This window comes from Panthera pardus, unplaced genomic scaffold (genome assembly GCF_024362965.1).
Source record: "Panthera pardus isolate Hobbes unplaced genomic scaffold, ASM2436296v1 HiC_scaffold_24, whole genome shotgun sequence".
Classification (NCBI taxonomy): domain Eukaryota; kingdom Metazoa; phylum Chordata; class Mammalia; order Carnivora; family Felidae; genus Panthera; species Panthera pardus.
In genome coordinates, this window is record NW_026526810.1 from 96193391 (window position 1) to 96220122 (window position 26732).

Consider the following 26732-nt stretch of genomic DNA (forward strand, 5'->3'; position numbering starts at 1 on the left):
AACCAATTAAGATCATTTTTAAATAATGAACTGAAGTTCTTTCTTTAGTTGTTAATAAGTAACTTTGCATGCCTACTGCATGCCAGGCACAGGGTTAGAATCCAGGGATACAGTAAGGAGAAAAACCCAGTTTATTTTAGAAGGGGCTTTGAAGGCACCGACCTGGGATAGGAGGCAACCCAACAAAGCACAGAAGGCTTCAGAGAAACCAGGTCTTGGAATATTCTGGCCAGTGATTTTTAAGCAGGAAGTAACTGAGCATGAGCATTCTTCATGTCAGTAGTTATGATGTTGTGTTAATAAAGGGATTTCCCCCACATTGTCTCATTACACATCCCATCATAGAGGGCATTCACAGTTTTTCACATCCTTGACCACTGAATCAGTAACTAGCCTAGGCTTCTTTTTTTCTTTTCTGTGGATTGATTTTAACTAGGAGAATTTTATAGTTTCATCTGTTCTAATGTTTCGGCCTGTTTGTCCGCTTCTCAGAGTACGACTTCTTCAGAGAACATCCTAACCCTGAATGCTTTGGGGGCAGAGATGCATGGTGGTGCAAGGGGAGACAGGGAGGGAGTTGACGATTCTTTTGAAAATAACTTATTTTCCTGGATGTATTTTCTTCCGTTACTCTACATTCCCTTGGTTCTGTTCTAGTTCTGCCATTTAGTGAAAGCTCACAGAAACATCCCAGCTGCCAGCGTGGGGAGAATAGAGAGTTTTGGTGACTCCGAAAATAACCATCTGGCACTCAAGCTTTATTTTGTCCAAAGAGAGCTCACAATAATTCAGTCATAAAGTTCACCCACTGAGACAAACACGTGTACGACCGTGGAGCAGGTTTAAAATTGTAGCCATGTTTGTTGTTTCCTACCCGAATGAATATGATAGGGCTTCTTTTAAGGAAACTCTCAACTCTTCCGTTCTGGGTGATTACGCTGCCAAGTATTTGGGGGACCTTAAAGAACTGTGTCAGAGTAGAGTTGTCAGAATACTGGGTGCCCGGTTAAATGTGGATACCAGCGAAAAACAAATAAATTTTTAGCATAACTGTGCCCCGTGCCAAGATTAGGACATGCCTGTATCAAAAAAAATTATGTGTGCTGTCTTGTATTTTTTTAATTTACGAATGGTGGGCAACTCTGTGCCGGGGCAATGAATACATTATGGTGGTGTCAACAGACAGATCGGGAAATCGTTCCAACCCACTATTGTCGGCACGATTTTGGCGTCATCAACAGCAGCACCAGGCAAACAGTTATGAAGCACCTGCCCGCTCACCAGAACCGTGCTGGTTGCCACACCGAGTTAGTTAAGTGGACAAGATCCTTTCAGTCGAGGAAGGCAATAACGGGACAGTATCGCCGCGAGAAACCAGAGAAAAAGAAAAGGAAACATTAAAAGAAAACTTGACAGGGGTGCCTGGGTGGCTCAGTAGGTTGAGCGGCCGACTTCGGCTCAGGTGGTGATCTCGTGGTCCATGAGTTTGAGCCCCGCGTCGGGCTCTGTGCTGACAGCTCAGAGCCTGGAGCCTGTTTCAGATTCTGTGTCTCCCTCTCTCTGACCCTCCCCCATTCATGCTCTGTCTCTCTCTGTCTCAAAAATAAATAAATGTTAAAAAAAAAACAACAACTTGACAGCCATCAAAGGAACATATACAATAAATAAAGTACTTCTATTATGTGGACACCTCGTTGTTAGGAACCAACACAAGACCACAAACATTTCACAGAAGTCACTGGGCAACTGTTGACATCTTCTGTTTGGAAGCAAAACAATGACTCAGAAGTAAAAGAATCTCAGCTTCATTTAACTCCCAGAATTTCCGCAGCTCCCAAACCACCTCAACTCCTCATCTCTGCAAGACACTTCATGGGTTAAAAAAGTACGTATAAAAAGGGACACGTGCACATACACGCATGCATGCGTATAAACTATATACACATAAATAAGGGAAAATGCAGCCATTGATGCAATCAGAAAATACGTATGTGTGACAGATCTGATCCGTTTGCTGTCAGCAATGAATGTTCAGGTCAATTGCAAAGATACTGTGCTAAGATCCTGAAATGACCCAGTCCATTGCACCACGGCCTAGTCTTTTTTTTTCCTTTTTAAATTTTTTAAAACGTTTATTTATTTTTGAGAGAGAGAGAGAGAGAGAGAGAGAGAGAGAGACAGAGCACGCATGGGGAAAGGGCAGAGAGAGAGAGGGAGATGCAGAATCCAAAGCAGGTTCCAGGCTCTGACCTGTCAGCACAGAGCCCATTGTGGGCCTCGAACCCACAAACTGTGAGATCGTGACCTGAGCCTAAGTCGGACGCTTAACCGACCGAGCCACCCGCGCGCCCCAGTGCCTTAGCCTAGTCTTACAGTGAATGCCCACTTGGCAACCAGCTTCTCAAACTTTAGAAACTGATTTTAAATGATTGATTCCCAATGTCCATATGTAGGATTGAGGTGGCGTAAGAGACTGTCAAGAATTTTCTGTGTATTTTTCCATATTCCTTTCTTTTTATAAAAGTAATGTAAGGGGCACCTGAGTGCTCAGTCGCTTGAGCGTCCAACTTCGTCTCAGATCATGATCTCGCAGTCTGTGAGTTCAAGTCCCACGTGGGGCTCTGTGCTGACAGCTCAGAGCCTGGAGCCTGCTTCACATTCTGTGTCTCCCTCTCTTTCTGTCCCTCCCCCACTCGCATTCTCTGTCTCTCTCTCTCAAAAATAAATAAACAATAAAAAAAATTTTAAGTAATACAATACCATCATAGAGAGTTTCAGAAAGCAGATAAGATGAAAGATAAAAAGTAACCATCATCTCATCTCTCTGAAATCCTCTTTAAAATTTTTAATAATGACTCATTTCATACACCTCCAGAAGATCAGAAAAGAATCTACCCAATTTCCATCTATCCACCACCAATATTGAATACATATTGTTATTACCCCATTCATATGTTATATTTTTAAAAGAATTATCTGTTTTTTAAGGGAATAAAATATAATAGATGCTGGTGAAGACCCATTTCCATCCCTTCTTCTTTTCCTTTCCCTTCCTAGGGCAACCACTACCGTGAAATTATGTATCGTTCCCATCCATCCTTTTGTACTTTTACAATACATGTATAGATACATAATCTATTGTTTGTGTGCTTTTTTAAAAAAAAAGGCATACTGCCCATTTTCTTCAGAATTAGCTTTCTTTTACTTACCATCATGTTTTTGAGGTTTATTCATGTTAATACAACACATTCATTTCAACTGCTGTGCAGTATTCCATTGAATGAATGCATCCATTCCTACCACTAAGGGACATTTAGAATGTTCTCTAATTTTTTCAAGAACACTTTTCTCCAATACAATAATTTTTCTATAATACAAACAGCATAACAATGGGTGTCTCCAAGTACACACGTTCAAGAATTTTTTACAGAGGATATGCCTGAAAGTATAATTTCTGGTTGCAAAATACGGAAACCTTCAGTTTTCTAGGTTTTCAAAATTGCTCTTCAGAGTGATGGTGACAATTTATACTTCCGCTAGGAGTATACATACTAGTTGAATTCCCCACATCTTTAAAAACGCTTGGTATTACCAGACAGTAAATGCTTGCTAGTCTGATGAGTGTGAAATTATTGATTTAATTTGTATTTCACTAATTGTTAATGAAGTTGAGCATATTTTTCGTGTGTATTCATCATTCACATTTCTTGATTTGTCAATAACTTATCCATGATTTTTGCTTTATATTTTTTTTCTTCATCTCACTTGCTTTTAGGAGTTTTTAAAAGGCTCGGATCCAAATCTACCGTCATATCATTTGCAGATCTTTTCCTCTAATCCGTGGCTTCTATTTTATTTTATTTATGACATCATATCAAATATTTACATTTAAGGTAGCAAAAATTGTTCATATTTTCCTTTAATGTTCATGCCTTTCATGATTTAAGATAGTCTTCTTTACTGTAAAGATACTCAATGCTTTCTTCTAAAAGTTGTGCAGTTTTGTTTCTTTACATTTGGGTTTTTAGTCCTTCTGGAATTAATTTTGTTTACAGTATGAGACAAGGATTCAATTTTATCTTTTTCCATATGAATTTCCAGTTGTCTTAGGGCCATTGGTTGGGTGATACCTTTTCCCCCCATGGATTTGTAATGTCATCTCTGTTATATATCGAGCATCCGTATAAATGAGAATCTGTTTCTGTGCTTTTTTATCCCATGGCCTTTTTGTCTATTGCTTCTCTAATACCACTCAGTTGGGAATAAGCCTTCTCTTCTCATTCCTACTCCTCCTCCTTCTCGAGGATTGTCCAGCCTCTTCTCGGCCCTCCACTCTCATGTGCTGAGGGTTGCCACCATCTGTGAAAAATCATGTTGTGATTTTGATTGGCATTGCATATAATTTTTAGATTCATTGGGAGAGAGCTCTACTATATTGAGTTTTTGCTATGTAGCAACACTCTATATAAATCTTTAGTATATAGCAATCTTTACTATGCTGAGTCTTTACTGTATAGGTATTTTACTATATTGAGTCTTTGCATCCAGTAACTTGATATACCTCTCTTTGTTTTAGTTCTATTATGCTGCTTAATAAAGTTTCCTATTTCTCCGTAAGGTTCTTTTGTTTTTGTTACATATTTCCCTACATTATAGTTCGTGAAGCTATTGTACATAGTAGTATTTTGTGTTGCATAGAAATGCAATTAATTTGGGTATATTGATCTGTGTTTAGCAACCTTGTTGAACTTTTATATTTTTTGGAACCAATTTTATTTTCTTTGAATAATAACAGCTTCATTTCTTTTTTTCCAATTCTTATATTTTTCATTTTTCTCCCCTGTCTTACCATGCTCCCTAGAGCCATCAGGACAATGTTGAATAGAAATGGCAGGGGGCGGGGGGCACCTGGGAGGCTCAGTGGGTTGGGCATCTGACTCTGGATTTTGGCTCAAGTCATAATCCCAGGGTCATGGGATGGACCCCTGTGTTGGGCTCTGAGCGGTGTGTGGAGCCTGCTTAAGATTCTCTCTCTCTCTCTCTCTCTCTCTCTCTCTCTCTCTGTGTCTCTGCCCTCTTCCCTGCTTGTTTTTTTTTTTTTTTTCTCTCTCTCTCAAAGAAAAAAGAAAAAAAAGAAATGGGGAGCATCCCTGTGAGCAAGGGCATGCTTATAGGACTTCACCATTAAATATGATGTTTGCATGAGGTTAAGGAAGTTTGCTTATCTTCACAGTTTGTTAAGAGTTTTTGGTTTTATTTATTTTGTTTTGTGATTCAATAATGGGGGATTGAATTTTATCTTGTATTTTTGTACATCTAGTAAGGTAATCTCATCGTTTTCTCCTCTAATCTATATTTTTGCTTTTTATCATAATATCATTCTCTGCTTTTGATGTAAAAAGTGAAGGGAATACCTGCTTCAAAAACTAAGTTTTCTTTTTTCTTTCTTTTTTTTTTTTTTTGAATCACTTTGTATATGATAGAGTTTATTTACATTTTGAAGGCTTGGTAGAGTTTTTTTTTAAATGTCTGAGTCTGGTGTTTTTTATTTGCTTGTTCTGTGGATAGGTTTTTTACAACTGATCCAATTTATTTTTAATTTCTTTTAATGTTCATTTATATTGGAGAGAGAGAGACTGAGACAGAGTATGAGAAGGAAGGGGGCAGAGAGACAGAGACACAGAATACGAAGCAGGCTCCAGGCTCTGAGCTGTCAGCACAGAGCCGGATGCAGGGCTTGAACTCACGAACTGCGAAATCATGACCTGGGCCCAAGTCGGCCCTCAACCAACTGAGCCACCCAGGCACCCCCAATTTTTTTTTTTTTTTGATTGTTACGGTCTTTAGTTTTCTATTTCTTTTTGTATCAGCTTTGATAGGTTTTATTTTCAAAGTAAAATTTCCATTTCACTTGTGTTTCTAAATTTGTTGGCATGAAGCCATTTACAGTATTTTCTCATGATTTAGAAAATCTTTTATTTATCTGTACTCGTGTTCTCCTTTTTATTAGGTTATTGTTTGTTTATAACTTCCTAGTTTTTCTTAAACAGAGATTCTTTAATCTTGTGTATTGTCTGGACAATCTAGGATAGTTTATGATGTGCTTTGACTGTGACTTCATCTCCAGTGAGACTTCAATCTGTGGGAAACCTGTGGGGCCCAGGTTGATGGACATCCCCCCCAGAGCAGGTGCTTTGGCCTGGCAGCTAAGTGATGTCACTGGATCCTTGAGGACCATCTCAAAGGCTGGCTACCACTGGCACGGAAGCACCTTTTATGTTGGTTTCTGTACTTTGGGGCTCCCTGACTTTGTGGTATGAATTCAGGAGGTTTTATTCTCACCTAGAGGTGAGAATTTCTATGTCGTTTCTCAGTGTTATTGGGTAGATTTTCTCCTCCTTCCTTTCACTGAAGGTCATTTCTCAGATAAATTTCCATGTCATTTCTCAGTGTGATTGGGTAGATTTTCTCCTCCTTCCTTTCACTGAAGGTCATTTCTCAGATAAATTTCCATGTCATTTCTCAGTGTGATTGGGTAGATTTTCTCATCCTTCCTTTCACTGAAGGTCAGAGTCCTGGTTTTATGCCAGAGTCTTAGTTTCAACTCCCACTTTGTGCTACCCCAGTCTTCTGGTCCTGTCTGTGTGTTAAAAGCCAAGCTTCTGTGAGGGGCACCTGAGTGGCTCAGTTGGTTAGGCGTCCTACTCTTGGTTTCAGCTCAGCTCGTGATCTCATGGTTCATAAATTCGAGACCCATGTGGAGCCCCACAGAGGTCTCTGTGCTGACAAGGCAAATCCTGCTTGGGATTCTCTCTCTGCTCCTCCCCTGCTCATGTGTGCATGCTCTCTCTCTCAAAGTAAATAATTAAACTTAAAAAAAAAAAAAGTCGAGCTTCTGTGTCACAGAGGCCAATACTCTCCCTTCTTTTCTCAGATGCTTATGTATGTATTGAAAAACATTTGTGTGTTTTATCTAGGTTCTCTAGGTATTTGTAGGGGAAGGGATTGCAGGTTACCTCGTTTTCCGTTTACCAGAACACAAGTTTGCTCATGGTACTATTTCAAGAAGCAGAGGTCAGCTGATCCGTTTGTGCCTGCGCCGCTCTGTGTATCTGCCATTCTTTATGCAGGGAGCAGGGGGGCTCCCCTGCGAACCTTGAAAGTGGTGAAATTCATCTGTAGCACCTCCTCGCTCAGAGCTCCCTCTCCCACCTCCCCTGTCCTCTACGGCACCTCGCTCGTCCTTCCTCACTGGGTTCTACTTTTCCAGGATGCTCCGACCTCCTTCAGGGACTTGTCATCGCTGTGCTTCCCCCCTGCTTTTTGTGGAAATGTGCCTCACCAGTATCTCTGCACTGTCCAAAGTGTCCAGGTGACAATTAGCTAATCTGATAAGCTCATTCATGCTAATGTGCTAATGAAAGAGGCCTACAGAAGATGGCTGTCCTTCCCCTACCTCCTAATCAGGGGCCCTTCTTCTCCTGCCAGGTAACATATGTGCATAGCAGCAGTGATCTTCGAGAGACTGTGACCTGGCTGTAGTGGTCTAACCTGGAGGATTGACGTTAATGGAATGAGATTTTTAAGTCAGGTAGGAGGGACAGCTGAGTTGAGGCAGGCAAGAGAGGGTTAGTCAGGCAAAAATGACCCTCCGATCGTGACGTGTGAGTTTCTACTAATGTGATGATTGCATTAACCCTTGTCATACCTACCCCACAAAGAATAAAGAGGATTTCTCAGAACACCCTTTTGCTAAATCAGAATTATTCATATTGAAAACCCCTCTACAAAATAAAAATGAGAACTCAACAGAACCAAAAACACATAAGGGGCTCATTGCTACACATTCTGATATTTTCATTTTGCTGACTCCACAGGAACAGTCTATGCCCCTTGAAAGGGATGGACAGGAAAGAGATAAGTCCTTACGTTGGAGGCCACAACTTACAGAGTTGGCTTTTAACAGGATACGGAAGGACTGGTAACTGTTTCTTCTCTCCTTCTGGGCCTCATTCTGTTGGGTTTTGACCCCGGAAGAGTTAGGGTGTCAGTTCCCGGGAAGTGGTTCAGAGATGATCCAGACTCACGGGGCGCTGCGGTGGAGTGTGGCTTTGAGCTCCAGAGAGTAAGCTGTGTCTAATGAGAAAGAATATCCAAGTACACGCGTGTTTCTTTTTGGTTTCTCTGTGTTTTCACAGAGCAGATGCTTTGGCCCGGTTGTTGCTATGCTATGGGACCCAACGAGAAAGCAGACTTGGGTAGTATGCGTCTGTGATGCTAATGGGTCTCTGTTACTGCTTTGAGGACACCATATTAGACCGATCCCTGTGGTGGCTATCTTCCTTTTGCCCTTCTTATCCACTCTCCATGCTCCCCTCTGGTGTCCTTCCTGCAGGTTTGTTACAGGCTGGCTCTCCCCACATTGAAAGTCTTATTCCTCTAGAAGAATCTTTCCACGCAGCCTTCTGTTTCTTTGGCTTCTGGTTCCCTGCTCCTTCCATCCTAACCCTGGGGTTCTCCTCTCTCCCTTGCCATTTCCTTATGCTCTGTCCAAACCTTTGTAAAGAGTCCTTTTATTAAACTCTCCTCAAATTGTCCTAATTTGAGTGTGCCATCTGTTTCCCGCTGGGAAGCTGACTTATAAAACACTCAAATTCTTCTTGTTATTTGTCTTATTTTTTTCTTAAAGTAAAATGTAACTTTTTTTTTAATAATGGTAAAATATGCATGACACAGCATTTACCATTTTAACTATTTGTAGGCATACAGTTCAGTGGTATTAGTTACATTCACAATGTTGTGCAGTCATCACCACCATCCATCTCCAGAACTTTTTCATGATCCCAGACTAAAACTCTGTACTCATTAAACAATAACTTAACCATTCCTCCCGGCCCCCAGCTTCTGGTAACTAACATTCTACTTTCTGTCTCTATGAATTTGACTACTCTAGGTCTCTTACATAAGTGGAATCATACAATGTTTGTTCTTTTGTGTCTGGCTTGTTTCATTTAACATAATGTTTTCAAGATCCCTAAAAGTTACAAGTGAATTGATACAATAGTGAGATCCACAGGGGACAATATTGGTTTCCCGATATAAGCTTTTAAATCTTTGAGATATTTGTGGACAACTTCCCATGGAAAGCAGCAATGAGAGAATCAACATCCTGATTCTTCAGGGGTAAGGAATCACTGATTCCTTAGTGGTAATAATCCAGTTTCTTCCCTAGAGAATTTTGTGCAGTAAAACCAAACACTGACCAATAATACCTTCAAATAATACCAGCTGTGCAATTGTTGTAACATTGAATGAATTTGAATCTTGATAATCTTTGAAAGGGCCTTTAAAACTATTGTGGAAGATCTCTTTCTTCCAAGTTGCATTCACAGTCATTTATGAATATTGGTGTAAATATGGCAGAATCCAAAAGTATCTTGTCCCGTGTCCTCTGAACATGCCTCACTTCCTGAGCTACACTGTCATATGCGTGATGAAGATCACTTTTGTCATGTAATGTGGATTGTTAAAGCATTTTAAGGATTGTATTCTAATGGACTTTCCATGAGTCTATGCTTTACAGATTATGTGAGCAGAGCAAGGATATAACTTCCCAACAGCTTGAAGAATGTTTGTTCTGTCTAGAATTTGAATTCCCTGTTTTGTGTATTTTATTGTTGCTGCAGGTGAAGGTGTTGAGTCAGAGGATGTCCTAGTTATCTATTGTCATATAACAAACCATCCCCAAATTTAGTGGCTTAAAACAAATTTGATTATTATCTATCATGGTTCTGTGGATCAGCTGGGTGTAGCTGAATGGTTCTAACTTAGGGGCTTTTATGTGGTTACAATCAAATGGTGGCTGGGAACTGGAATCATCTGTAGGCTTCTTCACTCTTGTATCTGACATCTGGGCTGGGGGCTGGACAAAGCTCATGCTGCCTTTCCACTGGCTATCTTGGGCTTTTTCATGGCATGGCATTCTCGGGATGTGTCCGACTTCTTACTTCTGGCTCCCCTAGTAGTGAGCATTCCAAGAGGGCCTAGGCAAAAGGTGCGAGGCTTCTTCTGACGTAGCCTCTTAAACCCTCTATCAATTTTTGTCACATACTATTGGTCAAGCAGTTCGATAAGGTCAAGCAAGATTCAAGGAGAATTAGACTCCACTTGTCAGGAAGAGTAGCAAAAAAAAATGGTGACCTTAATCTCAATTCTGCAGCTCCCAAGCTCTGAGAAGTTAGGTCCATCCATCATATGCTTTTCCTGAGAATTAGTGTCCTCATCTGTGGACAAATTGCCAAAAAGTCTGTGAGTGATCTTAAAAATTCTTTCACTTCAAAATTGTGAGTATTCTCTGTCTTCAAAGTATAGACAACATTTATAATAGGAGCTCCTCTTTAAATTTATCTAAATTTGTATTTCGTAGTTTTAGTGTCAAAACTTTTAGGATCTCTTTTGCTCATTCTGTGTAAATATAAAACTTGAGTTGGCCCAAAGATATCAGTACAAGATCCCAGTATGAATTATGAATTATTTATGAATTTTTCATACTTCTTGATGCTAGCCAAGAAGTTTACAAAATGACAATGTTGAATAGAAGACATATTTCTGAAATGCAAAGGTCAATGTCCTCATTAAGGTGTTGATTTCAGATGCAAATGACAGTTCTCTAGACAATGGTAGCTAAGCGTTGGTGCCCGTTCCATAATCTGATGCTCATCGAAGGCTCTTATCTAGTTTTAGGTGAAGCAGGGACAATGACAGATACAATCAAGGTTAGTGTCTGAGCCTGGTAGATGGTCAGAGCACATTGACCATCATTTTGTTTCAGGGTAGGATGAAAGTCTCTCAGATATGAATTCCTTCAGTAAGACTGACTCTTCAGTTTTCATGGACACAAAAATAACTATTTAAAAGAAATTTTTTTTTGAGAGAGAGAGAGAGCACATGTGAGTGGGGAAGGGGCAAAGAGAGGGAGAAAGAGAATTGACATGGGGCTCAATGTTGTGAACCGTGAGATCATGACCTGAGCTGAAAGCTGAAATCAAGAGCCTGACATTGAACTGACTGAGCCACCCAGGTGCCCCGAAAATAGCCCTTTTCTTTTCTTTTTTCTTCTTTTTAAAATTTAAATCCAAGTTAATTACCGTATCGTGTAATAATGGTTTCAGGAGTGGAATTTAGTGATTCATCACTTACATATAACACCCAGTGCTCATTCCAACAAGTGCCCTCCTTAATGCCCCTCACCCATTTAGCCCATCCCCCCACCGAACACCCCTCCAATCATATGATATTTGACTTTCTCTGACTGATTTATTTTGCTTTGCATAATACATTATGGCTCCATCCATGTTGTTGCAAATGGCAAGGTTTCATTCTTTTTGATCACTGAGTAATATTCCATTGTATATATATATGCCGCATCTTCCTTATCCATTCTTCATGGACAAATATCCATGGATGTTTGGGCTCTTTCCGTAATTTGAAAATAGCCCTTTTATTATTATTTTTATTTATTTTTGTCTAATTATTTTTTTATTATTTTTTATTTTTTTTATTTTTTCAATATATGAAGTTTATTGTCAAATTGGTTTCCATACAACACCCAGTGCTCATCCCAAAAGGTGCCCTCCTCAATACCCATCACCCACCCGCCCCTCCCTCCCACCCCCCATCAACCCTCAGTTTGTTCTCAGTTTTTAAGAGTCTCTTATGCTTTGGGAAAATAGCCCTTTTAAATAGAGGTTTTCCTCAGTTTCCTAGGAAAGTCCTTTGTCAGTTCTATACCTGTTACACCTCAGAGTTAAATCGTATTGCTTGCACTGCCCAAATCTCAGATGTATTAATATTTTATTTTTTTAATTTTTTAGTAATCTCTATACATAACGTGGGGGATGAACTCACAACCCTGAGATCAAGAGTCACATGCTCTTCCTACTTTAGCCAGCCAGGCACCCCATCAGATGTGTTATTATTTTAAAAATAAAAAATATATAAAACACAAAACAAGGAGTTCATAACCCTGCTAAAATACTTTAGTCTGAATAAGACTATTTTTTGATCTACTTCTTGTAAACCACTGTGATAAGTACCAAAATATCAAAAAAAAAAGTACCAGAAATTTTCTGTAGCAGACCCTAATTGCCTTTTCAGTAGCCATTCCCTTGTTCTTCCTTGCTTATAGAACCTCAGTGTTGTTCCAGAATCTACCCTTATTCCAAACTCTAGGGTAAATCCCAGTTAATGTAATTTAACCATGGTGATCCCATTGCCAGTCTTTGGTTTAGGATTGGGCCTGTGACCCAAATCTGACCAAGGAGACATGGAGGGATTCTGCTTGGGACCTCCACAGGAAGTATTTTTCAAGTCAAAAGTATTTTTCTTGTGTGTAGCACACAAGAATGGACATTCCTCTTCATCCAGTGGATATTGTTGTGTCTGAATGTGGTTCCCAGGCTATAGTTCCTGCAGCTCTCTTGTAACCATGAAAGTCCTGGCCTCAAGTCAGGCAGACATACTGAAGATGATAGAGCAGAAAGATGAAAAGGATCTGGGTCCTTGATGATGTTATGCAGTTGATAATTTGAGCAGCTGCAGCGCCGCCTACTTTTGAATTTATTATCATGTGCCATAGTAATTTCCTCATTGTTTAGGCCAGTTTAATCAGAAGCCTCTATTTCGTGAAGGCTAAAATATCCTAATGTACCCTCTTAACCACACGTGGCTAGAAAATAGTGGCATACCTAATATCTCCACTTCACCTGTGCCTAGGCCTGGCCCTGATATCTCCTGAGACCTAAAGAAAGAAAATAATGTAGTGACATAACTCAGTGGGATTGTGTCCAGGTTTTGAAGCATGGCTGTGGTCTGATACAACCCTATACCCTAAGAGGAGAAGGATATGGATAATCATAATGATGGCTGACATTTTCTGTGTGTGCAGTTTATACCCCCAGACGCTGTTTTAAGTTCATTAAATGCATAAATCATTTCATCCTCCCAAAACCCTATCAGGCCAGTGTTATTTTTACACAGGCAGAAAATGAAGCACAGAGAGGTTAAGTAATATGCCCAAGGATGCATATATAAATGTGGTGGAATCAGGCTCGCCATTTGAGAATTCACAGTCTCTATCTCTGTGCTTTTTAGTCTTTCTGTTCCCGAGGAAGGACTCCTCTCCATTGCTTCCAGCAGCCCCAGAGGAGGCAGCATGTTTTCCTTTTCTTTTTTAATTAATTAATTATTTTAAAGTAATTCCTACACCTAACGTGGGGCTTAAACTCACAATCCTGAGATCAAAAGTTGCAAGCTCTTCCAACTGAGCCGGCCAAGCACCCCAGGAAGGTCTTCTTTTTTAGGGAGCTTTGTGAATAACCATACCTGGTTCAAAACACCCAGTGTTGGGGGTCATTCATTCAACTGGCAAACATTTATTTAACACAGACTATCTTCTGGGCCTTGAATGAAGGTGAAGAAAACCTAGTTTCTGCCCTCAAGCAGCCTAATCTAACGGGAGGGCAGATTCTTGATCAAATATTTATCAAACATCATACTCAATGCTTTATCTGAGAAAATAACTGGACTTAGCGTCTTGAGCATGTGTCAGGGAGTCTTAAAGATGTAACATGTATTACCTACCGGGTCATCACACAATCCCTATTTTCCCCGAGAGGGAACCAAGGAAGAGCTCTGCCCACCATGCCACAGCTGGTCAGTGGCAGAGCTGGATTTGAACCCAGGCAACCTTGCTTGGGCTGGTAACTGCTCTGCTAAGGGGGTGAGGTATGTACATCCCTGTGGAAGCACAGGGAGCCACTACTTCAGCTAGACAGGACAGAGGCAAAGGAAGGATCTGGAGTCCTTCATAGATGAGATGACTTTTCAATTGGATCTTGAAGGGTAAATGTGAATTGAGGTACCATAAAGGGTAAACCAACAGAGAATTAAGAAGAAGGAAAAGGAGAAGGAGGAGTAGGAGAAGAAGAAGAAGAAGAGGGGCGCCTGGTTGGCTCAGTCAGTAGAGCAAGTGACTCTTGATCTCAGGCTGTAAGTTTTCGAGCCCCCTGCTTGGTGTAGAGATGACTTAAAAATAAAAATCTTTCAAAGAAGTAGAAGAATGAAAAGTAAGGAAGAAGGGGGGGGGCATTCCAGGCAGAAAAAATTGCAGGTGCACATACAGGGGCTTCAGGGAATTATAGGGTGTTCACAGAATGACATATTCTTTGTGGCCTCTCCTGGTGTGGAGGATGGAGTGAGGGGAGATGCAGCTGGGAGCCCTTCTTGCACGTAAGGGATCGTTATTTGTTTTATAGTTAATAGGAGGCATACTGGAAATTTTAAAAGAGGAGAACAATAGGGACTTCTTTTATCATGATTTAAATGAAAAGGAAAGAGTCGAAGTCTTGGGCTTTCAAATGTCTGATACAGAAAGATGGGTGGGGAGAGGCCAGCGTGGGAGGCCAGCCCACGAGAATGGCCTGAAAGTAGGTAGACCTGCTGGGGGCCGTTGCTGTTAACATAAGGCCAAAGCCAGCCTTGGAGCCAGGAATGGTTTGCACACTGTTAAAGAGTTGTAAAACAAAACAAAACAAAAAAGCAAAGAATATGCGACAGAGACTGTCCGTGGCCTGAAAAGCCCACAACACTCACCATCCGGTCCCTTGCCGACACCTGCCCGGCTTGGGGTCGGTGGTGGCCTGCAAGCGGGGAAGGTGGGAGAAGGCATGAGGAGGAGGAAAGTCATCCTTAAAATCCTTAGGGGGCAGAGCTGACGGAAATCCTGGCCAGAGGAGGTGGGGAACGTGAGAAGGAGTGATTTCAAGGATGAATCAAAGACTTCCGCCTCTTTAGAATATCATCATCCAACTCAGGAAATACAAGAGGGAGGATCAGGCAGAAAGATTCTTTGATTGGGACCAGGTGCTGGGAAGCATCCACAAGACATCGAGGTGGAGATGCTCAGGAGACATTATACTGAACAATGCTGATGTCTCTGCTTCTCTGCGATCTATGATATAAATTCCTCAAGGGCAAAGATAACACAACTGCTTAGTATAGATCCTGGAACATAAGAGGCTATTAACCAAGCGTGTCGAGCTCACTAACCTGAATTAGGCGGTTGAATTTGGGAGGCTCAGTGTGAGATCTAGGTTAGAGGAAGAGGCTTCAGTCATTGGCTTTGGTGGTTCCTGAAGTATAGAAGTTGATGGCATATTTAATATACTCTTATCAGTGCAATATTAAGTTGCATCGTTATATGAATCTTTCTGGCTGCTCTTCCTCTGGCAGAATGTATCACTCTATTTTTGGAGAGGCAGGAGAGCATAGCAGTTAGAAGCCAGAGCTTTTACCCCCTGCAGCTTGGGTTTGAAAACCTGTCTCCTACTTTCTAGGTGTAGCTTTGGGTGAGTCACTCAACTTCCTTGTGTGTTAGCTACTCCTCTGTTAAATTGCAGATGACAATAATGCCCTTCACAGGGGTTGTTGTGAGACTTAATAATACATGAATGTATTAAAAAGGACTAGATCTGGGGGCGCCTGGGTGACCCAGTTGGTTAAGTGTCCAACTCTTAATTTCGGCTCAGGTCATGGTATCACGGTTTGTGGGATCGAACCCCACGTGGGCTTCCACACCAACGGTACAGAGCCTGCTTGCGATTCTTTCCCTCTCTGTCTGCCCTTCCCCTTCTCGCTTTCTCTTTCTCTCTCCCTCTCTCAAAATAAATAAAAATAAACATTTAAAAGGGGCGTCTGGGTGGCTCAGTTGGTTAAGTGTCCAACCAGCTTAGGTTGTGATCCTGTGGTTCACAGGTTTAAGCCCCGCGATGAGCTATCTGCTGTCAGCACAGAGCCTGCTTGATATCCTCTGTTCCCCTCTCTCTCTGCCCCTCCTCCACTTGTGTTGCCTCTCTCTCTCTCTCTCTCTCTCTTGAAAATAAACATTTTAAAAAAATGAACAGTAAAGAAAGGGGCTAGATCTGTCCTTAACACAGCACCCAGAGTTATCCTTTTAAAAAGTACGCCAAATCATGGCAACCCACTAAGGAAAACCCTCCAGTGGCTCAGAGTGAAGGTCAGAGTCCTCACCATGGCTTCCTTTGCCTTACTCCCCTGAGTTTATCTTCTCCCTCTGCTCTCCTTGCTCCTGCCACACCAGCATCTTGCTGCCTTCTCATCCTCACCAGGCACACTCCTGTCTTGGAGCCTCTTGCTCCCACTTTGCCTCTGCCTGGAGCACTCTTCTCTAGGATATCAGCATGTCTTGCTCCCCTCACCTCCTCTAAATCTGCATTCTGACGTCTCCACCTTTTTCTGAACAGCAAACACCCTCACTCCTGGACCTCTCTTTCTCCCTTCTTTCTTTGTATTTCCTAGACCGACTCTCACATGCTAATATGCCAAATAACATATTCTGCCTCCTCCCACAAAAACGTAAGCTCCGTGAAGGCTGCAGGACTGCTGTATCTGTGAGTGAACGAATGATGCCTCCCCCATAGTAAGTGCCAGGCCAGGTTAGCTGTGGTTCTTCCCAAAACATCCGGGGCTGTCTGACTCCACACACACACACACCCAGCAGATTGAGGGGACAGGGGTAAGAGCAGGCACAGATGTCTACTTCTCGACCCGCCTCCCTCCATAAACCCTGCACAAGAAAGCTTCATTCCGTCCGTCTCGGACAGCCATCTTGTTAAATGCATACATTTGGGGGAAATACGCAAAACAGGCGAATGCTTTATGAGAGTGAAAAACCCATTTATGGTCTTTTAGAACTAGTTTAACACCCCAAAGAAGAAAATTTGTGTATACACAGTAATGCTGTTCCTTTGATATTAAATTAGTATTAAAGTGGGATGGAAACTCCTCTTATATTGGGCTCCTATGGAGATGGACAAAGTAATTTTAGAGAAAAAGCAGCTGCTCTCAGCAGTAGGCTCAGAAATGTCAATTTTAATTAAAACATTTATTTTCAAATACATTTCACGGTTCATATGTAGTGATATGTGTCTACTTCATGCAAACGTTCAAACCGCTGGGCTGCGGAAATTGGAGAAAGGCATTTTGATAAAGAACATGAACAGTATGATCAAAACAAAGAAATGCAAAGAGAAGAAAAGCCACATTGTGCTTCGGTCCACACGTCATATTGCTCCTCATGGACTTGCTCGCTGCTGGCCAAAGGCCTGTGGACCCCCTCAGAGAAATCTGGTGTCCGTGGGTCATCATGGGCACACGTGGGCCATGCCCCCACTCCCAGGTGAGATCCATTTTGTGTACGGATACCTATTTACTTCAAGAACAGAGGCTCTCTCCCCGTGTTACAAGATCTTAGCCAAAGAGAACTACCAGAACCTCCAACTCCCAAATTAAAATTCACCCCAATTCCATCTTTCCCCAAGCACTGTTTTGGGTTTGAGTTATGAAAGCCGCAGAAAGGTGTCCAAAATTTTACAATGACCTTCTGAGCTCCCGTCTCCTCTTGCTCTCTGCCCTGCCGAGAGCTCTATGCACCTGCCAAACTTCTGTTGACTTCCCAGGGAAACCGGCCATGGCTTCAGTGTGGCCAAAAACCATTGAAATAAAAACGCGGCAATTTAAATAAGCAGCAATTTAGGCGAAGGGTTTCTGAAAATTTTGCTCAAATTTCTCTAAAGACATCTATGAATATACTCTTATTTAGCATTAGAATATTAAGATAATCACTGTGTGTGCTATGCTAGAAAAATCATTGCCACTGGGTTGAAATCAAAGACGATAAGCAATATTTATTAGTGTGACAAGTGTCCTTTATCTTGTAATCTGGTGCATGCATTTCTGATTAAGGTGTATCCTAATATTTGAGAAAATTACAACATATAAATACAGTTGCATCGATTGCTGCTCTCAATATGCTTTTAACCTCTTCAAAGGAGCCATTAACATCACAGTCAGAAACACATAGTGAAGTCCAGAGAATGTATGCACGTACTTGCAGTTGGCCGGGTACTCCAGTGCCAAGCACGTTTACGAGTTATTGAATGCTCCAATGTGTAAGTTGTGAGAGTTTGACTTTGTATTTAATGATGTCAATAGCATACTTCCAATTTTTTTTTTAGTTTCTGAGCTAATTTTAAACTGTTTTTGAGTTTTGCATTTTGATTTTAAAAGTGTACTCAATTATAATCAATCCTCTCTTTTAAAAAAATATTTCCTTTGAGAGAGAGAGCACGCGCGTGCACATGAGAGGGGTCAGGGCAGAGAGGGGAGAGAGAGAATCCCAAGCCGGCTCCACACTGAGCACCAAGCCTGACTCGGGGCTCGATCTCATGACTGTGAGATCATGACCAGACCCAATATCAAGAGCCAGACGCTTACCCGGCTGAGCCACCCAGGTGCCCCTAGTCAATACTTTCTTGAACCCAAACATTTTGTTCCTTCCCAAGAACTATATATATAAAATTCTGATTAAGAGCTCTGATAAAGGAAAGGAGACCTCTGTTTTCTTTTCCTTTTTTGTAAATTTTTTTAATGTTTATTTATTTTTGAAGGGGAGAGGGGGGGTGGGGGAGGGGCAGAAAGAGAGAGGGAGACCCAGAATCCGAAAACAGGCTCCTGGCTCCGAGCTGTCAGCACAAAGCCCTACGCGAGGCTCGAACTCATGAACCGCTAGATGATGAACTGAGCCGAAGTCTGACAGTTAACTGACTGAGCCACCCAGATGCCCCGAGGCCCTCTATTTTCTTTTGGTTGCTAGTGGAAGGGCTATTTGGTCACGGAGTTATTTGGTGACAGCAGACATATGTCCTGACATATCCTGGCTGAGTGAACAGAATGGGGCATCAATGTCACAGAAGAGTACATGGATAAGGCTTAAGAAAATCACCCGTGGGTTACTTAACACCAACAAAAGAAAATAGGACGCTTCTTAAGTGTTGACCACGTCAAAGAAGGTGCTGTTCTAAGAGGTTTTGCCTGGCAGTTCATCTAATCCTACCAACACACTGTGACAGACCATACTATTATGATTGTTCCCATTTTTCAGACGAGGCAAACTGTCACAGAAAGGTGAAGTCGCCCTACATCACATAACCAGTAAAAGACTTAAAAGTAGGCAGTTGGGCTCTATAGTCTGTGCTGTTTAAAAGCACACATTTAATTAAAAAAAAAAAAAAAAAAAGAGGATGCAGGACTTTCCTACCTTTCCTTTCCATAGATCAGTGGTTGTTCACAGCAGAGTAGTTAAAAGTAAAGGGCTTTCAAACCAACTACTAGGTGCAAGTCATAGCTGCTTTAACTCCAGCTGTGTGACCTTGACTGAGGTACTTAGGCTCTCTGAGCCTCAGGTTTCTGTTTAGGAAGATGGAGATGATAGGAGGATTAAATGAGTTGGTACACAGCAAGCACTCACGAAGGGTAGTTATTGTTATTATTAGTTGTATTACTATCTACTTACAAACAGAATGGGTCAGGAGCATCCTGGATTTACAAAGGCCAAGAAAACCTAACTCATTTTCATGGCATTTGTTTTTCAATAATGAAAAAATTGGAAGAAAGTTAAACAGTGTGTCTGCCCTCTTTTTAAAAGAGGAAACTAGATTTTTTTCAACTCTGATTTTGGTATAGATTTGGCATTCATTTTGATGTAACCTACTACTTAGTATTTAAAAAAATTTTTTTTAATGTTTATTCATTTTGGAGAGCCAGAGTGGGAGTGGGAGAGGGGCAGAGAGAGAGGGAGACACAGAATCCAAAGCAGGCTCCAGACTCTGAGCTGTCAGCACAGGGCCTGACACAGGGCTCGAACTCATGAACCGTGAGATCATGACCTGAGCCGAAGTCGGATGCTCACCTGACTGAGCCACCCAGACTCCCCACCTACCACTTCCTAATAACTGTAGCCGTCAGATCGCTGTTGCTTTGTCTCTCCCCACCCCCATTTTCCTGTTAGTTCTCTTCCTAACATCTTCTGAAATCCAGTCAGGATGAGCTCGACAAAACCAGATGTCACAAGAAAAACAAGAAAGAATCAGATTAATGATTCTTCAGCTCAGAAGGAGTAGCGATTTTATTAAGGGAAAACTGCAGAAGTCATGGATATTGTCGGCAGCATTTGCCCTAGTAGAGCATCTAACACAAACCAGTGAGAAGCAAATGTGTGTGTGTCCCATGTTTATGCTGCTCATGTAAGCACAGAAGAGACACGATCTTCAGAACCAAAGGATGTGGGGAAAAATGAACAGCTTTTTTGTTGCAGTTAGGTGCCAGGTGGAATCCCTTATTACCAATATAGTAGATACGATCGTTCCATACAGCAGTCATACATAGTCTTTACACCTCGTAGGAGGGGCGCTGTCTACTGTAAATAATTTTACCATGATGCAGCCATGGAGAAAGAGGCACCATTAGCGAGAGGGATTCAACCAGCCAGCCGCTGGCTTGTATTAAAAGAAGACCTGTAATGAATGATTGGGAAGAAGTTGAAAACTGTAGGCTTCTTTGCTTGCAACTTGTATTTTTTGTTAGGATCATTTTTGCTTTCTAAAGCATTTGATTGATTTAAAGTAGCTCTTCTCATTAAGTAATCTTTAAATTAACCTTCAACCATGTATCAGCAGCTGTACGATGAAAGCAAATGCATTATGTATTACTGTTTTGGATATAAGTTCTGAAAAAGCCAACTATCATTCTCAACATCAAAGAATGGCCCTTATCAAGGGCTTGGCTGAGAGGATAAAGCACTGGCTAGTTACCTTATGACCTTGGTTCCAATCCAAATTGTATCGCCAGTCATAGGAGTTCTATGATCTCAGCTCCACACAGGTAGATGGTAGTCCATATCACCAAAACGCAGGTTGGCAAAATTAGAATTTTCCTGCTTAGGAGAGACCTAAGGCTGAAAAAAGTCCAGAGACATGCAGGTGAAAAAGCATCCAGCTCATAAGCCATCCGAGAGATGGCAGGCTTCTCGACTGGGCGAGGTGGCTCAGAATAGCAGTCTGGGGATGCTCTCCAACCTGGCTTGCAGATAAAGAAATCTGTTTTCAGAGCCTGCAGTTCATCCAAGTCTATTTTTCAAGCCAACGTCTCCTCTCCAAACGTTCCCCTCCCCCATTTCTCTCCTTCCAGAAACAAAAAGCAGAAAGCCCACCAGAAGGATTTTTAGGATGCCATTTGTAGAACTAGTGTGATGGTTCTAATCTCTTGAAAGGATATTCCAATTGAGCTGGTCTGTTACAGACCTTGCTTTTTAATATTAAGATTAAAAATAATTAGTTATCGCATTCTCAACAAAGCCATTTAGATTACAGTTAAGTATGAGGACAGCTATGCCCGTAGTGTTGTATTCTCAGGAAGGAGACCAACTACATCAACTGTAGGAGAAAGTACACTAAGCAAAAATACTTTCCTGGCCCCATATGAGCAGTTTTAAAATTTTGAAACATTTTAAATCAAATTAATAAAAGGCAATGCAGTTAGTATTTGGCATTTGTATTTGATAACAGGTAGTATGTGTCCCAACTATGTAGTGTCTTCTTTTTAAACAATTTCTTTTTGCTTTTGTACATTTGATCACTGCCTTTATTTTTCATTCTATTTATTAGCGCACTAATTTAGTCATTCCTAGGTCCTTTCAAGAAATATTTTAGTAATTGTGAAGTGAAATAGCTAATATATATACTAATCCTATGTATTTGGTTTGGGAAGAAGGGAGCATTCCAACCTCTGGTTATACAGTATGGCCTTTATTTCCAAATATAGATAGATAAGAATCATCTCTCTTGAGCTCTAAGTCAGAGCATTTGGCCAGGCAAGCAAGGTGAACTTCTATGATGGTGCCATTAGAAGCATTTAAGAACTTGTTCTCTCTATATACAAATATTAAGTAACTTCAGCTATTTTGAAAGCAGAGGCACATTTCCTGAGTTGGGCAGGGTGCACTGCTATGGGTTTATGTTTCTACTAAAGGCAGACATCGCTCACCCATAAGATTGAAAGATGACTATACCACCCATGTGAAGCGAAGTCTCTTCTCCTTTTCTATGTATGGTGCAAAGTTGGAGAGCTTTGGAACTTCAGTCACCACAACTTGCTCAAATGACTCATATGGTGGACTTGAAGGAGACACAGGTTGGGGTGGGGTGGTTGTCAGCACACAGAAAGTTGCACGGGGATCCAGACATTCCAATGGTTGTGCCTGGGAAGCAGATCCCTTGATTTTCCAGGAGGTGGTTAGTCCTTGGTGCCTGCGCCATGAGGCTAAATGGGCTTCTCTCACACGCGCGGAGGGGAGAGCAGATGAAAGGATACAAATTCAACAGCCTTTTATTGTCAGCAAACAAAAAGGGGCACACATGTGCCAGTTTATAAATTACTGTTTTCATTAAAAAGGAGTTCAAAAATCAGGTTCCACTTATCATTGTTAAAACCTTAAATTTTTTTTAGCCGTGTGATTTCATTATATGAATTACAGAACAGTAATAGAGTAATATTACTCTTAAGCCAGCTCACTTAAATTTAAGACATTCAAGACCCAATAATGCATTAGGTTCTTTAGTTCAAGTTATGCAAATAATATACATTTTTTATTCGGCTTCCCACCAGGTTATACATGTATTATAAACACAACAAAGACCTCTTTCTTGTACAATATATTACTCAGAAGCTGGTGAAAAATAGAAGCCAAAATATTGTGAATTACATTCTCAAAATGGTTTGGCTTTGTACGACCGGCTGACATATTTTAAATGCTAAAGAGAAGCTGGGACTGGAAAGGAAAATGTTGACTCACTGTTACCTACTACTGTTGTCATTCATACCGATGTTCTTCAATGTCTAAATCAGATTATTATCTTTATTTTCTTTAGAGTGGAACTAGCAGACCCAGCTTTGCTACATTTGGAAAATCAGCAGGGGGAATGGTCATCTCTAAAAGACAAAAATAAAAGAAGGGACTGAAACTTAACATAAATTACCATGGCTGTCCCCAAACTCAGAACCGGAGAGAACCTTTTTATTCTTTTACACAAAGCTGATGATGGAAATCCATATGGATTATTTCACAAGCCTTGTTTCTTAAATATTTTGTATGGTTACATAATATAATTCACACACTTTTTAAAAAATATAGCCACTGACATATTAATTCCATTTGGGCTTTCAAAGAAAAAAAAAAAGCTAAAGTTTAGGAAATTAGAAATACTGGTGGGTTCTGTCGTATGACAAACACAGCATTTACATCATTTATAGACTTAGCCCCAAAATTTATACGCTAGGTGGTGAGATAGCTCTGTGTCCTTGCCAAGGTTTCCATGTTGCCATTTATGCCCAATGTAGTCAATTGGTAACTTGCTCAATTTGATAAAATGAATCAATAATATATATATATATATATATATATATATATATATATATATATATGTATGTGTGTATATATATATATATGGATATATATGGATTTTTTGAGAAAGTGAACATGAGCATATTTGTGTGTGTCTCTGAAACATACAGATGAATCTCATCGTAATCTCATGCTTTAAAAATATCCCTTCACCCAGGGGGCTTTACTTGTTTATGCTGAGCAGACTGAAAACAAAAATAAGAAAAGTGGAAAATAAGAAATTCACAGTCCCTTGGCTTCATGACGTAACATGAGCTCTGTGGGAACGAGGGAGCATTCCTTTATACTTGTATGCAATCTGAGCTCAGTGGCTTTGAAAGCTCTGAAGTCCTCCACAAAACTCTTTCCTCCCTCTCCCCCCCCAAAAAAAAAATAGCCCATCTCAACTAATTTATATAATCTCATCAGCATTTCTAACAGAAACTCTCACCTCGGATTCATTCCTTCCTGCGGTAGAGTGGGTAGAACCAGCCTCTGGAGTACTTAGCAAATCACTCTCAGCCGCTCCTTCAAGTCAACAAGTGTCAGTCAGCACACAGTTCTTTCTAGGCGGCAAGAAGGGCCGCACTGGACGGCAGGCCAGCGCGTGTTAGGATGGTGCATCATCATCTGTTTTGATGCTTGCCTGTCTGCCCCTGAGTCTGCGGATGGCTTCTCTCTTAACAAAATCTAGGCACGGAATCACATTTACTGTCACAACACATAGCGCTCTGCTGTGAAAGATCAAAAATGGCCCTCCATCACATCGCTATTAAGAATTTTAAAAAAGACTGTGAGGTCCGAATTATTTCTTAATTGCATTTCACACCTGGTTAAGATAGTGTCTACAGCTGCAAGGAGATGAAAGGAGCGATTGATCCTTGAAAAGAGAATAGGTAGGGTAGGCCTTGGAAGGCTTGAGAGCAAGGCACACTGGGACGAAGTGAAAAGCAGAATCCACTTTTGCTAGAATGAGTTTCTTGCCAGCGTTTGAAAAAGAGGAAGGTGGCTCTGGGGGCAGCCTTCATTCTCCAGTGCGGACTGCAAATCCCCCACCGAATGGTCTCACTGTAAACAGCAGATATTTCAGACGCAATTAGACTTCCATGTGCCCCGCAAACAGCTGGGAAGAGTTTCCAAAGTTTTCCCTCTTTAATCTGAGTGGAATACTAAGGAAATAAAATATCCTGACAACTTCTGGCGTGGTCTTGTGACTTTAAAAAAAAATCAGCCTGTGAAGTATCACTGCTCTGTTTTAGTCTAATGCTACTTCTATCTTTTATCCTTTTTAATTAGAAGGCAAATTCTCAGACCGCCAGGCCTAATCCCTACACAGTGGAACAAAGCCCAGCAAAGCCTTTGAACACTGTTCAGCCGGGCAGCACAAACCCTAGTAACTGTTGGCAGTAAGGGCAGGACTCTGACCCTCATCTCAGCCATTCTCCTGCAGCTCCTGATGCACCCTGCCCTTCAGAACCCTATCTGTTGTTCTTCTGTTTGGACTGAAAAGACAAAAGAGGAGACAATGTGGGAAGCCTAGAGGATTGGCTAGGTAGGACGCGGGGCGCTAGTGGAGGCTAGGGGCAAGTAAATGGAGTTTCACGGGAATGGACACAGTGGGGAGAATTGGATCACCAGATTAGGTCTTTAGGTTCAAGAAATTTCTTCATCCCTCACTAAATCTTTTCATGGACAATGCCACTTTTTAAACAATTGTTGCATTTCCAATTACTCCAGGAGTGTTCAAACAAATGCCCCCAAACCCTCCATGAAAAGTTTGCTCATATTTTAAACTCGCCAGATGAAAATCAATAAAACAAATACCCCCAAATCAGTGGCAGACACTGACATCTCCAAAGTATTTACACTTGTAATAATATTTGAGTCAAGAGCGTAATTTGAGCTCACTCAAGCAAAACCTGCAACTAGACAGAAACGTGAATTTTCAAAGCTAATGGGAACAATCATGAATCAAAAAGCCAAATTCCGAGTATGCAAATATGAAAAAGGATTGTTTGCATTTCCTACTCTGGCTGTGAATTATTTCAGCAGTGGAACGACAGATGCTGCAAACTTTTCCAAACTGTTCTTAGATGGAGCTACGTGTATGCGGGAATTATGTCTACAGCCGGGATGGTTGAGAGTTGTATCGGGATTTCTGAAAAGGATATGTGTTTTCTGTTTGTTGAGACATCTGGGAAAGACACCGCAAGGAAAAAAGGAGGGGAAAACCCCAGAAACCTTTCACTGGGAACATTTTTGGCAGTCCCGCAGACTCTTAAACAGAGCAGGTTTCACAAAACCACTGTCTTTTTTCCCCACTTCTAATGTCTGCAGAAATACCAATATATGTAGTACAGTAATAAACCCAATCATTATGGCTGTCTTTGTAACCAAATAGAAAATGTGTTACTGACCTGGCTTTGGGTGATGAAGAGGTTAATTTAAATCACAGGAAAGGATTCAGTCAGGGGTTTAGATGAATGATGTCCAATAAATGTGTGAGTTTTATCATGTAATCTCAAATCCAAAGTTAGAGTTGAGCAGCCTTTAAGGAAGTTCCCATTTTTAAAGCTCTTAGTAAGACAGAGGTACCAAATTTTATGTTGAAATAAAATGTGATTTTGGAATTTTTAAAATGTGAGTTTCGCCCTTATTTCTAGCATATTTATTTTGAGAACATATGTCTATCTTATTAAAGGACGCCAATCTATGGAATTATAGTCCATTTCCATATCATATCTATTATTCAAGTGACAAAACCCAGTATCTTCCCCAATACTCTCTGCGCTGTGGAAGCAAATCCTTTCTCCAGGTCACACAGTGGTAAAGTAGGTGAAATGCACAAAGATAATCAAATACAGCTACAGATAGTATGTTACAAAGGATGATGTGGCATTACTGACAGTCTTCTCTCTGACTGCTTTTGTGTTTGTCTTTACCTTTGATACCTTCCAAAAGAACGTGAGACGTAACGGCTACCTACATTGGTGCTCTTTAAACATACCTTACATTCATTCTTTTCTTCGTTTCATTGCAAACGGTTTGAAAAATTAGGATACCCTAATTACTTCGGGGGGCTCCCAGCAGCGATCACAATTTGCAAATAAAAATACTTTCAAAATATTTAAAATACTCTGAAAAGATAGAAGCCTGTTAAAGAACTTGTCTAAATGTTTGCATACATTTCACCGTCCAGTGCTCCAATGGAAATGATCAATAAACATTTGCATAAACAACAGCAAATTTATTATGCTCATGCGGGTTTTAAATAATCATTGGAAAGCTTTACCTGGTGGGAAATTATTTCCTGTGGTCCCGCATGCACGTGCTGTCTTTTGCAGGCATGTTATAAAGTTCTATGGACAACATGCTG

At 41.0% G+C, this 26732-nt stretch overlaps 1 protein-coding gene and 1 long non-coding RNA gene across 3 annotated transcripts in view; one reads left to right on the top strand and one right to left on the bottom strand.

Moving 5' to 3' along the window:
- The window catches only part of LOC109268424 (uncharacterized), a 93055-nt gene that overhangs the window by 48515 nt on the left and 17808 nt on the right, over window positions 1-26732 (top strand). The gene's annotated exons all lie outside the window — the stretch shown is intronic.
- Window positions 20088-24382, bottom strand: LOC109268425 (uncharacterized). Of its 2 annotated transcripts, XR_008417207.1 has the most exons (4): window positions 23808-24382; window positions 22775-22905; window positions 21961-22245; window positions 20088-20993 (listed from the first exon to the last, which is right to left on the bottom strand). It is a non-coding gene; the product is annotated as an uncharacterized LOC109268425 (long non-coding RNA). The 2 variants fall into 2 exon arrangements; XR_008417206.1 differs by lacking the exon at window positions 20088-20993 and having other exon boundaries at window positions 21590-22245.